This window comes from Zingiber officinale, chromosome 7A (assembly GCF_018446385.1).
Source record: "Zingiber officinale cultivar Zhangliang chromosome 7A, Zo_v1.1, whole genome shotgun sequence".
Lineage (NCBI taxonomy): Eukaryota > Viridiplantae > Streptophyta > Magnoliopsida > Zingiberales > Zingiberaceae > Zingiber > Zingiber officinale.
In genome coordinates this window covers 139,624,123-139,638,153 of record NC_055998.1, presented here as the reverse complement: position 1 = coordinate 139,638,153, position 14,031 = coordinate 139,624,123, and positions in this window count along the sequence as shown.

Genomic DNA, 14,031 nt, shown 5'->3' with positions numbered 1-14,031 from the left:
TTCTTGAAGGCCTAAAATTCGGTTCTATGAGACACGGCCGTGTCAAATCCTTCACTGCACACTAATAGTAAAATGGGTATAACTTTGTGCTTGGTTGGAATTTTGGCTGTTCTTTATGCTAAATTGTAGCTAACTTCAAGATCTACAACTTTGTTGAAGACATTAACTCAAGAATATCAAGATAAGAGGTGCTAAAATGGCCTATAAGGCTAGGTCGTGTGAGCTACACGGTCGTGTCATCCAGATCGTGTGAGCCACACGACCCTGTTAGCCCACCAGCACAACCAGAACATGGTCGTGTGAGCCACATGGTCGTGTCATATTTCCAGAGAAGAAGCAGAATATGACCATGTGAGCCACATGGTTGTGTCACATTTCCATAGAAGAAGCATAACATGGCCGTGTGAGCCACATGGTTGTGTCACATTTCCAGAGAAGAAGCAGAACATGGCCGTGTGAGCCACATAGTTGTGTCACATTTCCAGAGAAGAAGCAGAGCTAGGCCGTGTGAGCCACATGGCCATGTCATCCTGGCAGAGAGCAAGATGTATGAGGTCGTGTGGATCTACACGGCCGCGTCACTAGTCTAGAGAAGAAAGAAGACATGGTCGTGTGGGCCACACGGCCGTGTGACGGGGTCGTGTCGTGGACGCCTATAAAAGGGGGTTTTCTCCCCTTTTCACCAATCTTTGGCTTGGGGCTCACCCCCATTCCATGGAGAAGGGTTCTCCCCCTTGGGGGAACCTAGATCTTCCATCTTCACCAATCCGTCCACCTCTGGAGCAAGGTTTGCAAGTAAGAAGGCTGATGGATCATATATAAGCATTCCTCTCTTCTCTATCTCTTGTTTTAGAGTGTGTAATGCTTAATTTCTTGTCTCTTATTTGTAAATCCTTTGCTATGGAGTAGATCTCTAGATCTAGGATGTAGAAAGTAGTTGTGATGTGATTGTGAATGTATGAATTATGTATTTGGATATTTTCCTATGCAATGAAGTGCTTATATCATCATCTATGTGTGTTGTGCCTTGTGTGCGTTTGACGAAATGTGTAGAGGTCAATCCATGTAGATGTAGGTTTAGATCACCATGTAGAGGAAGAGCCCTGGAATGTAAGATCATGGGACCTTGTGACAAAAAGTATCCCTTACTTTCTACGGTGTTTCCTTGAAACGGGGATCAACTCTCTACTAGGAAAATTAATTAGAGTTTAGAGGGTTCTCCCAAATTAATATTAGGAAGTGATCTGTATAATCTAGGAATGTAGGACCGTGGGCTCTTGTGACAAAAGGATGATCCCTATAATCGGACTTCCTAAATTACCTCTTCTACTTAATTGTATTAATTTACTATTAGGAAGTGATCTGTGCAATTTAGGAACATAGGACTGTGGGCCCTTGTGACAGAAGGATGTTCCCTATAATCGAACTCCTAAATTACCTCTTCTACTTAATGGCGGTAGAACTTAGGTAAACTTTTCTGTGTGATCTTCGCGAGATAGTACCGAACTGTAGTTAGAACTCCTGCACGAGTGTAAGCATGAAGTTAGGGAAATGAACAATGCATAGGGACATTAACTAGCATCACAACAAAACCGAAATCCCAGTATCTATCCATCTCCAAATCCAATTCTTTCTCTTTCTCTACTCTTTACATTCTCTCTTTTCTTCACTCTCTCTTTTCCAACTAACCTTCGATTGTCTAGATAATTCACCGTGTGAAGTTAACTAGTGCTTACTCAACAGTCCTTGTGGAATCGATAATCTTTTATATTACTAACGATGTAACCGTGCATCTGCGGTGACGTAACAGGGAGCGCGACATCTGTAGGCGTTATCTGCGCAGGAGGCAGGGACGTGAGCCATCAACAAAACCAGTAAGTCATATCTGAATAGAAGAGACGTAAACTGCAAGCGCCAGGCAGAATAATTGGAAGTGGTGAGTTTCAATGGTGCCTGAGATTGACGTTGAGAACCACAAGAGCGCCAGGAGAATCAAAAGTATTTGTGAGAGATAGTCGGTAGGTGATGTCGTCGACGGTAGCCATTCTAGAAAGCGACTGATAGGTATTGTGGAGAAAAAAAAAGGAAGAAAGAGAAGAAGAAAAAAAAAGTTGTTGTTAAGTTTAGAAATCTGATACCATATTGACGATAGAATTAACACACATATTATTAATGATAGCATATGGTATATATAAATACTATTACAAGTGAAAATAAGAAAATACATAAATTAGAAAAATAATAAGTATTTCCTAATAATAATTATTCTTTAATAATTAGGAAACAAATAATAATTTTCTAGTAATAATTATTTTCTAATAGGAGGTGACTAAAATAATATTAATCAAAACTCCTCTTATATATCAACTCAAACAAATGTTTATATAAATTTTAAACTTTAAGATTATAAAAATAAAAGAAATCCTAATATATGGATGTCAATTTAAGATAAGAAAGTAAAAAAAAAATTATATATATATATATATATATATATATATTCTCGATTTACTTTTCTATCTATATCATTAAAATTGTTTTTCCAATTTACTTTTATATCTGCATCAATCAACAAGTAGTGGTCAGTCATCTTGTTGCGTGGAAATTTGGGTGATGATGGAAATTGTGATACTCTGTCTTAGCTGCCGGTTATGAAACGCCAACAACACTGACGAGCATACCAAGTCAATGGCGAATAATGCAAATGAGACATGCAATTTGCTAAGTACTCCAATTAACTTAGAGCGCCTACTAGGTCAAGAATGCAACCTCTTTTACCACAAGTATATTTTTGTCTTCTTCTTTTTTCTATCAAGATCAAATTTCTATTTTATTTATCAAGTTTAAACAAATCTATCAAACAGAAATATATATATGACCCATTTGTTTTTTATAAGAAATTAAACAAACATGTTCAGTACGTAGAAACATAGAAATTACATTTGTGTTTCTGATAAGCATTTAAACTGCCTTATTTATGGTACAAACATAGCGTTTTTTTAATAAACAATTTTCGTTATTTATTTATAAATAAATGAATCCATAAGGAATTATACATGTAAGGAGAAATTAAGGCACTGGAGGACGCATATTAAGTTTAAAGGTCGTGCTTAAAACATTTTAACATTTATTGATGACTAGGGATGTAAACGATTGAGCTGAACCGAGCCGAACTGTATTAGGCTCGAGCTCGACTCGTTTAAATTATATTCGGACTCGAGCTCAGCTCGAGCTCGAATCGAGCTTTTATCACAAGACACGAGCTCGGCTCGTTTTAGAATTATCAAGCTCGTGAACAGTTCGAGCTCAGCTCGTTATTAGCTCAATTATCAAAGTTAACGTGCCTAACTCGTTAAGCGACCTCGGGCTCGTTTTCGGGTTTGTTTAGAGCTCGTTTTTAGCTCGTTTTAGAGCTCATTTTTTGGCTCATTTAAAAACTTATTTTAAGGCTCGTTTTAGAGCTCATTTTTTTGCTCATTTTAGAGCTGATTTTTTGGTTCGGTTTAAGGCTCGTTTTAAGGCTCATTTTTTTTGGCTCGCGAGCCTATAAACGAATATGTTCACGAGCTCACGAGCCGAATATCCTTAAGCTCAAGCTCGGCTCGATAAAACTGTCGTGCTCGAAATTGAACTCGAGCTCGACTCGCTAAGATAAACGAACAAACTCGAATGAACTTTTTACCGAATCAAGTTCTGAATAGCTCACAAATCGTTTGATTCATTTACATCCCTATTGATGACTAATTCGGCTTTACCACTTTTTAAGAATACAAAGATAAGAAACAATCTTATCTTGACTTAATAATAGATAGAGATTGTGGTTAAAATAAGAAAGTGTATTTTTAGTGAAACTTATAGAGAACTTCTGCTGTGGATAAACTTCTCAAGGAAAAGTGGAATAAAGAAGGGATTGAAAATGAAAAAAAAAAAATTAATAGAATAACTTAACCTTTTAAAAGATTTTATCAAACTTTTAAATTAATTAAAATATCCTAAAGCTTTATTTACCTATCATTACTTTTAGGGTTTACCACCTATAATGTTTTTAGAAAAGTCTTGTTTTACCTTTAAAATTTTTCCACAACACATCTATTACCATATCCATGTTACTTATACTAAATTAGCTATCGCACATTCACATTATATGTGTAATATAATACATAAATATTCATAAATTAGTATCCTAGGTCCATAAAATCAGACTTGTTAATGGTGAGTTAGGCCCATGTAATAGTACAATAAAAGGGCAATGTTCAAGAACCCAACAATAAACTATTATAATGGACTCTTTTTTTTTTTAAAAAAAATAATTTAATATCATAATTGATCGTAACTAAAAAAGTCAAGAAATGTATGTTTTCTAATGTGGCAAGTTCAAGGTATTTATAGAAGTTTCTCCGTAAGTAATATTGTCAATCCTAAGATATGAGATTAAAGAAAATCATAACAATACATATTTTTAATTAAAATAACTATAAAAAATTACTAATAAATTTTAAAATTATTTTTTATGTGAAAAGGAAAAAATATTAATATAATTTAATTTTAAATTTTACTAAAAATTAATTATTAAAATGCTTAGATTCTTAATAAAATAGTTAAATGATATAAAATGAAAATAGCATAAGTGAGTTCTTTATATCATAGTTTACATCGACAGCGCAACCATAACATTGTATCTTTTGTAAAATATTGTAACTATATGCTTCCTAAAAATATCATGCTTACAATGAAATTGTAAGGTCACACTTCTAACATGAAAAATTACTAGTGATCCCGTCCGGGAGCTGAGTTGGATGGAGGCGAGCCTGGATATACTGGAAGTTGACGGAAAGTCGCCGAAGCGTCGGATCTACCTGGTACCCCCCTGGAAAGGTTTGCACGGGCGGCTGGCGTAGGAAGATGATCAGGACGATGACGCTGCTGCTCTGCGCACACTCAGACGAGCCCACGAGTCGTTAAAGACGAGAAACCAAGGGAAAAGTCCCCGGGTCAGGCCCTCCGACGCTCAAGTCAGGTACTTTTTCCTTAGAAAACACAAAGAAAGGACGAAAAGTAAAGACTAGTGAGAAATGATGAGTGAGCGTCAGGTACCTGCATAAGGGACAAAGCATCCCTTTTTATACTACAACGGCTGTCTCTGGGACCTGGCGGGCGTCAGGGAATGTCGGCTGTCAGACTATGTCTGGCGGTGATTGACACATGACTCTTCCTAATAGGTTGGCGGTAAAACCGAAGGCGTAGCGAGCCCCGATTGTTAGCATATTCCCTGATACATTGATTGTTCTCTGACATTCTCTGACAAGCGGTTACGATTTCTTGGCTTGTTTGTCCTGTAGTGCCTAAACGCTAGGTCTGCATCATGACCTGTTTCGATCCACTGCTATCAATGGCTTGTACGTTCCGACCTGCCCGATCGGTCTGTTTCCTGACCTATATTTGTCTATTGTAATCCATGGTTTGCACGTTCCGACCTGCCCAACCGGTCTGTTTCCTGATCTGCATTTGTCTACTGTAATCCATGACTTGCACGTTCCGACCTGCCCGACCGGTCTGTTTTCTGACCTGCATTTGTTTACTGTTATCCATGGCTTGCACGTTCCGACCTGCCCGACCGGTCTGTTTCCTGACTTGCATTTGTTTACTGTTATCCTTGGCTTGTATGTCCCGACCTGTACGTTGGGTATGTTTCCCGACCTGCTTCCGTTTACCATTATCCTTGACTTGTACGTCCCGACCTGCACGCTAGGTCTCTTTCCCGACCTGCTTCTGTTCACCGTTATCCTTAGCTTGTATGTCCCAACCTGTATGTCAGGCATGTTGCCCGACTTGCTTCTGTTTACCGTTATCCTTAGCTTGTATGTCCCGACTATACACTAGGTCTGTTTCCCGACATGCTTCCATTTACCATTATCCTTGGCTTGTATGTCCCGACCTGCATGCTAGGTCTGTTTTCCGACCTGCTTCTGTTCACCGTTATCCATGGCTTGTACGTCCCGACCTGTATGCCAGGTCTGTTTATTCTACGCCTAGGGCTTTCTTTCCTTTACCTTGGCTTGTGGGCTCAATCCTCAACTGTACCTGGCCCGTGGGCTCTGTTTTTGACCGCCCCGTCAGCTGAGACTTTGACCCAGGCCATGTAAGTTTGACTTCGGACCAGCCATGGAGGCTTGACTTCTGACCTCCACGTAAGCTTGACTTCTGACCTCCTCATCTTACAGACCCCACGAACATGCACCGTATCAACTAGCTATTAAAAATTTATCATTGACTTTTTCAACAAAAACCTAATCATCCATGCACTACATTATTCAATCCTATCTTAATTGCCCTACTATGTTACAGTAAGAATACCTCTAATTTTTTTTATCTTGAATGGCACAAACACACTCCACAGGCCACTAAAAAACCTAGAATTAATACAACATTTAATTTTCATGACTAATTAGAGATGAAAATATATAATCCAACTCTAATTAGTGATAATAATTTATTTCCGTTACTAATTAGAGACGGACACACATAATCCAATTCTAATTATATTAGTGACGATAATTTATTTTCATCACTAATTTACGATGATTATTGAGTTCCATCTCTAATTAGAGATGGATATTAAATTCCATCTCTCATTAGAGACGGAAATATATATTTTCTATCTCTAATTACAGATGAAATTTAATATTCATTTCTAATTAGAGATGGTTATTAAGTTTATATATCCCCTCACTAAATTGAAGACGAAATTATTATACCATTGTTTATTTATAATTAGGGATATATTTTCGCTACTTATATAGTGATGGAATATTTATTCTGTCTCTAAATAGCAATGGAATATTCTTTCAATCGTTAATTAACTATGGAATATTAACTTCCATTGCTAAATCTCAAATCAAATTAGGGTTCCCAAAAATAGACATTTCTCCTTCGGCCATCTCCTCTTTGTTCTCCAGCATTCTCCGACGATCTCCTCTTCGGCACACACACGCTCTCCCCTCCGACGGCTAAGTAATGTTCTCTCATCTCCGGCTACCTCTCCCATCCCATCTCCGGCTATTCACGTGAGTTTGGTCGGGCACGGACGAGCTGGTCGTGGTCCCTTGGTCGCGAGCTTGGCCGGTCACGGCCAAGCTGCTAGTGGCCCCTTGGTTGCGAGCTTGGGCGGCTGTGACCAAGTTACCCGCGACCCCCTAGCCGTGAGCTTGGTCAACTATGTCTAGACCTGATCATGATTCAGAATTGACGGTTCAACGATTTGGAATCGATAGTTCTACAGTTCCTGTGGAGTCGACCCTTAACCTTAACCATCTAAGATGATTATGATTTACGGTTCAGAACCGTCTGTTCAAGATTATTATATATATATTTTTTAAAAAATTGTAAATTTATAAAATTATTTGATATTGTTAGAGTACTTACTAAGAATAAATATATAATAAAAAAATATTAATTAGTTATTAAATAATTAATTAATATATAATAAATGATTATAAATTACTTAATTAATAAATATATATTTAATTTTTAATTATTAAAAGAAAATATAATAAAAGAAACTGGTTATTAAACAATTAATTAATATGTTAAAATATTAATAGTAATAGTGTAGTTGGTTAGACTTCCTTTTCGTCTAAGGTAGTGATTTGCTTTATTAATTTTGCTGCTTGTTATGCTTGTGTTTTCAGCTTTGGATTTTCTTTCGAAGTCTGAAGTAGACAGTTTTTGTATACTTACGATTCAATTCAACTTAGTACCTCTTGTTAAAGAAAAAAAATCGAAGAACAATAATTATTAAGTTATTAGTGTTGAATATGTGTGAATGGAGAAGAAGTGGAAGAAGATAGAAGTTCTATTCGGAATGAGACTTTAGTCCCACTTTAAGAGTTTCTTGGCATATTGGTTAGTTTATATTGGTTCACATGTATTGAGGATACGAACAATTGCATGGGGAGAGACTCTCTCTCATGCGTGGGTGCACAGGAAAGGTGCAAATTCAAGGCTCGAATTACACTGAACCATGTTGACTAGTGTACAGGCACGACTTGCGTGCACCGAATGCCGAATCGGTCGGTGCAAAATGTAACTTTTGCTCGTCGAAGTGCCCGTGATAGTTCGGGTATTACTTAGTTCGTCGTGACCACCGGTGCTTGGTGGAATCACGGTTCACCGATGTATCATGGGAATCAAGCATTCCGAAAAAGCCTTGAAATACAACCGGAGGTGGGACAAATTTGTTTCAAGGAAATAGCGTTTATCGCATGCCTCGGTTCGCTCAACTCTAGACCAATCGCTTTGCTCGGGCTATTTGCCCGACGGATCTTGATCTCGATCGCCAAGCTCGCTCGACCACTGTATAGCCATCTTTTGGCACTTGGCAGATACCACCCCCTGCTGACAGCCTGAGATTATCAACTCAGGCCATTTCGATAGATAAGTGAATTTAATTCGGTATATTTAAATTCAACAAATACCGCATAAATCTCCGGCAGATGATTGTTTTCACTAACAATTAGTACTTTTTGTTAAAAAAAAATGAAAAGAAAAACGTACACTACACAAAAAAAAACCCATATTATCGATGGTTTCCGTCGCTATTCTGTCACTATATTGGTTTAGAGACAGAATTATGACAGAAATACACTTGTCGGGATATATTGCGTCGAAGACGGTTTTACCAACGGAATTTATATTTTATTGCTATCTACTGATGGGATTTACAATTCTGTTGGTAAATTTAGCTACAAAATTAGTATTTCCGTCAGTATATTTTGCTACGGAATTAGTATTCCATCGGTAATTACCGACAGAAGTTATAATTCCATCAATTAGAAACGAAAGAAACCCTCTATCGTAATGTTATTTGCAGACAAAAATACTATTTTTGTCTAAGAACATCTACGAAAACTTTTGTCTCGTCGACACACACCTAAAAATTGATGGATTCTTAGTATACACCGACAAAATCCATTGTTCTGTCGGTGTGTGCCAATGGAAAAATAGATTTCGTCATTTGTCGACAGAACAATGGATTTCATCAGTAAGTAATTAAGTATCATAATTCTATCGATATTTACTGACGGAATACATGTTTCCGTTGGTAATTACCGACCGAAAATAAAATTCCATCGGTAAATTCAAAAAAAACTGCAAGGAAGTTTTTATATTCAGAATGTACCTTGTTTACAATTTCTAAATCTATATAAATCATGACAAATGATAGTGATACAAACACAATCCATATATCACAATCCTATACGAACAAACATAATTCATACAATCCATCATCTATCACACAATCTTACAAATAAACACAATTCATACAAACTAATCACAATCATACATAAATCAAAATTCATATCATGATACAAACTATCCAAATATCCAGAATAAATTATCTAAATACATAACATGATAGAAACCACTCCAAATAATAGATCCGTATACAATCATATTACTAAAAAAACTATGATTCAGGGATGAAAGTAAGGAACAAAAATATATATCATCGCAAATTAACAACGAAATTTGAAACAAAATATTTTTGTTGCAAATTAGCAAACAAATAAAAATTTGTCACCAGATGGCAACAAAATTTGATAGTCGTAGCAAACTCTGTGACAACCAAAAATATGCGTTACAGATTTTGCAATGAAAATGGGATTCATTGCAAACTCTGCGTCGAGTTAAAAATTCATCCTAAAATTTAGGACGAATCCACGATTCATCTCAGAATTAGAAAAAATAAAAAAAAAAAGAATCCGAAACTCTAAATATGGAGTTAGAGATTTTGAAATTTAATAAAATCAGTTCCTATGTGTTCGTATTATTCTCTTAATCATAAAAATATCTTTAAACATAATTTTAAGTTTTAACCCAATATAAACTTACTTTTTTTTATTAATTAGTTTTTCAAATATATTAGAGAAATATGGATATAGTTCAGTAGTTGATTGCCTCGGTCGTGTATTGAGATGCAACTTTTATCCTTATGACAAGTTGACAGTTCAGTCAGCTAATTCTTATGCCTAATCTATGTTTATTGGCTTATAGTGTTAAATAGTAATTTGTAATTGATTAGCATGAAGCATTAATTATGTTTATGTTTCTTAGGAGTCAAGTTGAGCAGGTTGTGTATTAAGTATCTTTAACTTTTCCTAGGTAGTCAAAGTTTATTTCTTAGGCTAATTAAAGTTTAGTTGCAGTTTGCTTTTTCATGCAATCAATGTAATTCTAAAGCATTTTCTCTATAAATTCATGTACTGCATATCCATGAAGTAATGGGAAAGATCAAAAGTTAGTAAGCAGATTTACCTCTTCTCTTAATTTCCTTTCTTTCTTCTACTATCTCCAACAAATTTGGTATCAGAGAAATTATCAAAAAAGATGTCCCTATCAAATCCATACTCTGTTTTCTCATATACAGCAAGTCAGATTCCAGTTTTCAATGGAGAGCATTATGATTAATCATCTTTCTTTCACAAGATTTATAGGACATGATTGAAGAAGGTTATATGGAGAGACAAGACCAGCAAGGTTCTTCTTCTCAGGCAAGAGAAAAAGAGAAGGAATACAAGGAGAATGTGAAGAAAAATGCTACAGCATTGAGGATCATCCAACAAGGGGTAAGTAAAACTATTTATCCCAGAATTTATGGCATCAAGAAGGCCAAAGAAGCTTGGGACACTCTAAAAATAGAGTTTCAAGGGTCAGAAAAAGTCATCTCCATCAAGTTACAAAGCTTATGGAGTGAATTTGAAAACTTATCAATGAAAAAAGGAGAACTTGTTAAAAAAAATTTCTCTAGAGTTGCTGAGATTGTCAATCAAATCAAGAGTTGTGGAGATGCTATTCCTGAAAAGAAAGTTGTTGAGAAAATCTTAAGAGGGCTTCCTCAAAAATTTGAACATATAGTTGTTGTTATTGAAGAAACAAAAGATCTCACAAAGTTTACACAATATAAACTTTTGGGATCTTTAGAAGCACGTGAGAAAAGAGTAAACAAATACAACAATCAACCCATGGAGCATGCTTTTCAAGCAAAAGTGAACAACTCTAGAAATTTCAAACCAGAACCAAAAGGTAGAGGGATCTCATTTCATGGACAGTTTGACAATAGAAGCCGTGGAAGGTATTTTCAAGGTAGAGGAAGAGGAGGAAGAGATTCCTCAAGTGGAGGAGATTCTTCATGGCAGCAAAAAACTGGTAACTCTGATTCCTCATGTTTCATTTGTAAGAAAGCTAGCCATGAGTCCAAGAATTGTTATTTAAAATGCACTAGATGCAAAATTCCTAATCATTCATACAAGGATTGCTGGTATAAAGAAAAGGGAGAAAATCAAAAAGAGAAAAAGGTAGTTAATTTTTCAGCAGAAGATGATAACAATAAATTATTCTTTTCTACTATGGATGATGAGAAATCTGGTGAAATATGGTATTTAGATAGTGGTTGCAACAATCACTTAACTGGAAATCTGTCAGCATTTGAAGAGCTGGTTAAAAATTACTCTTCTCATGTTGAACTTGGTGACGGAAAGCAAGTTAAGATCGAAGGAAAAGGAGTTATTGTAATTCATACAAGTGGAGGTAACAAAATATTTATTCATGATGTGCATTATTCTCCTAATATTTCCTAGAATCTTTTGAGTATTGGACAAATCATGAGAAAAGGTTACAAGTTAATCTTTAATAATGATAGATGTGAGATTTTTGACCAAAAATCTGAAGAAAAGATAGTTGTCGTGATGTTGACTTCCAATAATCTTTTTCCTTTTCATATGAAATCATTTCAAAATACTGCTTTTAGAAGTGAAAGTGTTGATGAATCTTATCTTTGGCATTTGAGATATGGTCATTTGAATCTTAAAAGCCTACCGTTATTGAAACAAAAGAATATGGTTGTTGGACTTCCAGAAATTAAGCAACAACATGAGGCTTGTGAAGGTTGCATTTATGGGAAAATGCATCGGTTTCCATTTCCAAAAACAGCATGGAGAGCTCATTTCCCTCTTGAGCTAGTACATGCAGATATTTGTGGTCCAACTAGAACTCCTCTCGGCAACAAAAGGTTTTTTTTGCTCTTTGTTGATGACTTCACTAGAATGATTTGGGTTTATATTCTTGAGAAGAAATCTTAAGCCTTCACCAAGTTTCTGCACTTTAAAGCACTAGTTGAAAAGCAAAGTGGTTGTCGTATAAAGACCTTAAGAACAGATCGTGGAGGAGAGTTCATTTACAAACCTTTTCTCAATTATTGCAAAGAACAGGGCATTCAAAGACAACTTACAATAAGATATACACCACAATAGAATGGTGTCGTCGAAAGAAAAAATTGAACAATTGTAGAAATGGCCAGAAGCATGATAAAAGGCAAAGGACTTCCCAATAAATTTTGGGCTAAAGCTGTAAATACTACTGTGCATATTCTCAATCGTTCTCCTACTAAAGCAATTCAAAATAAAACTCCTTTTGAAGCATGACATAATAGAAAATCAATTGTAAGTCAATTTAAGGTTTTTGGGTGTGTTGCTTATGCTCTTGTTCAAAATAGAGAAAAATTTGATAAAAAGGGAGAAAAACTTATTTTCATTGGTTATGCCGATGAATCCAAAGGTTATCGACTTTTCAATCCATTAACTAACCAATTAATGATTTCAAGGGATGTGATTTTTGATGAAACAACAACATGGAAATGGGAAACTAAAGAAGTTACTGAAGTACCTATGGAAGGCTTATTTCTTGAACCAAAGGAATTAGTTAAAGAAATTGTTGGTTCGTTAAGGAGTAATTATGAAGATGATTCAGATTCAGGAAGTCCTCCAAGAAGGTATCATTCCTTGGTAGATATTTATGAATCCTATAATGTTGCATTTCTTACTTGAGAACCACAATATTTTGAGGATGCTATAAAAGAAGAAGTCTGGAGAAAAGCCATGAATGAAGAAGTAAGGAGCATTGAGAAGAATCATACTTGGCAGTTAATAGACCTTCTAGAAGAAAAAGAAGCAATTGGCTTAAAATGGGTCTATAAGACCAAGTATAATGAAGATGGCAGTGTGCAAAAACATAAGGCAAGGCTTGTGACAAAAGGATATTCTCAACAACCTGGTGTGGATTTCAATGAAACTTTTGCTCCCGTAGTACGAATGGAGACTATTAGAATTTTTCTTGCCTTGGCAGCTCAACTAGAGTTACAAGTATTTCAACTTGATGTTAAATCGGCTTTTCTAAATGGAGAGTTAGAAGAAGAGGTTTATGTGAAACAACCTCAAGGATATGAAGTAAAAGGGAAGGAAGAGAAAGTTTATAAGCTACACAAAGCACTTTTATGGGCTTAAACAAGCTCCAAGAGCGTGGAATAGTAAAATCGATGCTCATTTCCTACAAATTGGATTTGTGAAAGTCCATCTAAATATCGCTTTATGTGAAGAAATATGAGGGTGATTTTTTAATAGTTTGTCTCTACGTGGATGATCTGATTTATGCAAGAACTAATGCTAGAATGGTGCAATCATTCAAAGAGATAATGATGAAAGAATATGAAATGACAGATCTTGGATTGATGAAGTATTTTCTTGGAATTAAAGTATAGCAATCAAAAGGAGAGATTTTCATTTCTCAAGCAAAATATGTAGCATATTTGCTCAAAAGATTTCAAATGAAAAATTGCAAACCAACAACAACTCCTATGGCCTTCAATGAAAAATTACAGCTGAATGATAGAGCAGAAAAGTGTGATACAAATGTTTATAGACGCCTTATTGGTTCATTGATTTATTTGGCCAATACAAGACCTAATATTGTATATCCTGTTGCCTTAATATCTAGATTTATGAATGCTCCAAGTAAGCTTCATTTGTAGCAGCAAAGAGGATACTTCATTACCTTCAAGGGACTAAAACATTGTGAATCAAATATTTCAAAGAAAAGGATAGCAAGTTAGTTGGTTTTTGTGATAGTGATTGGGCTGAAAGTCTTGATGATAGAAGAAGCAATTCAGCATATGTGTTTTGTTTGGGATCTAAAATCATTTCA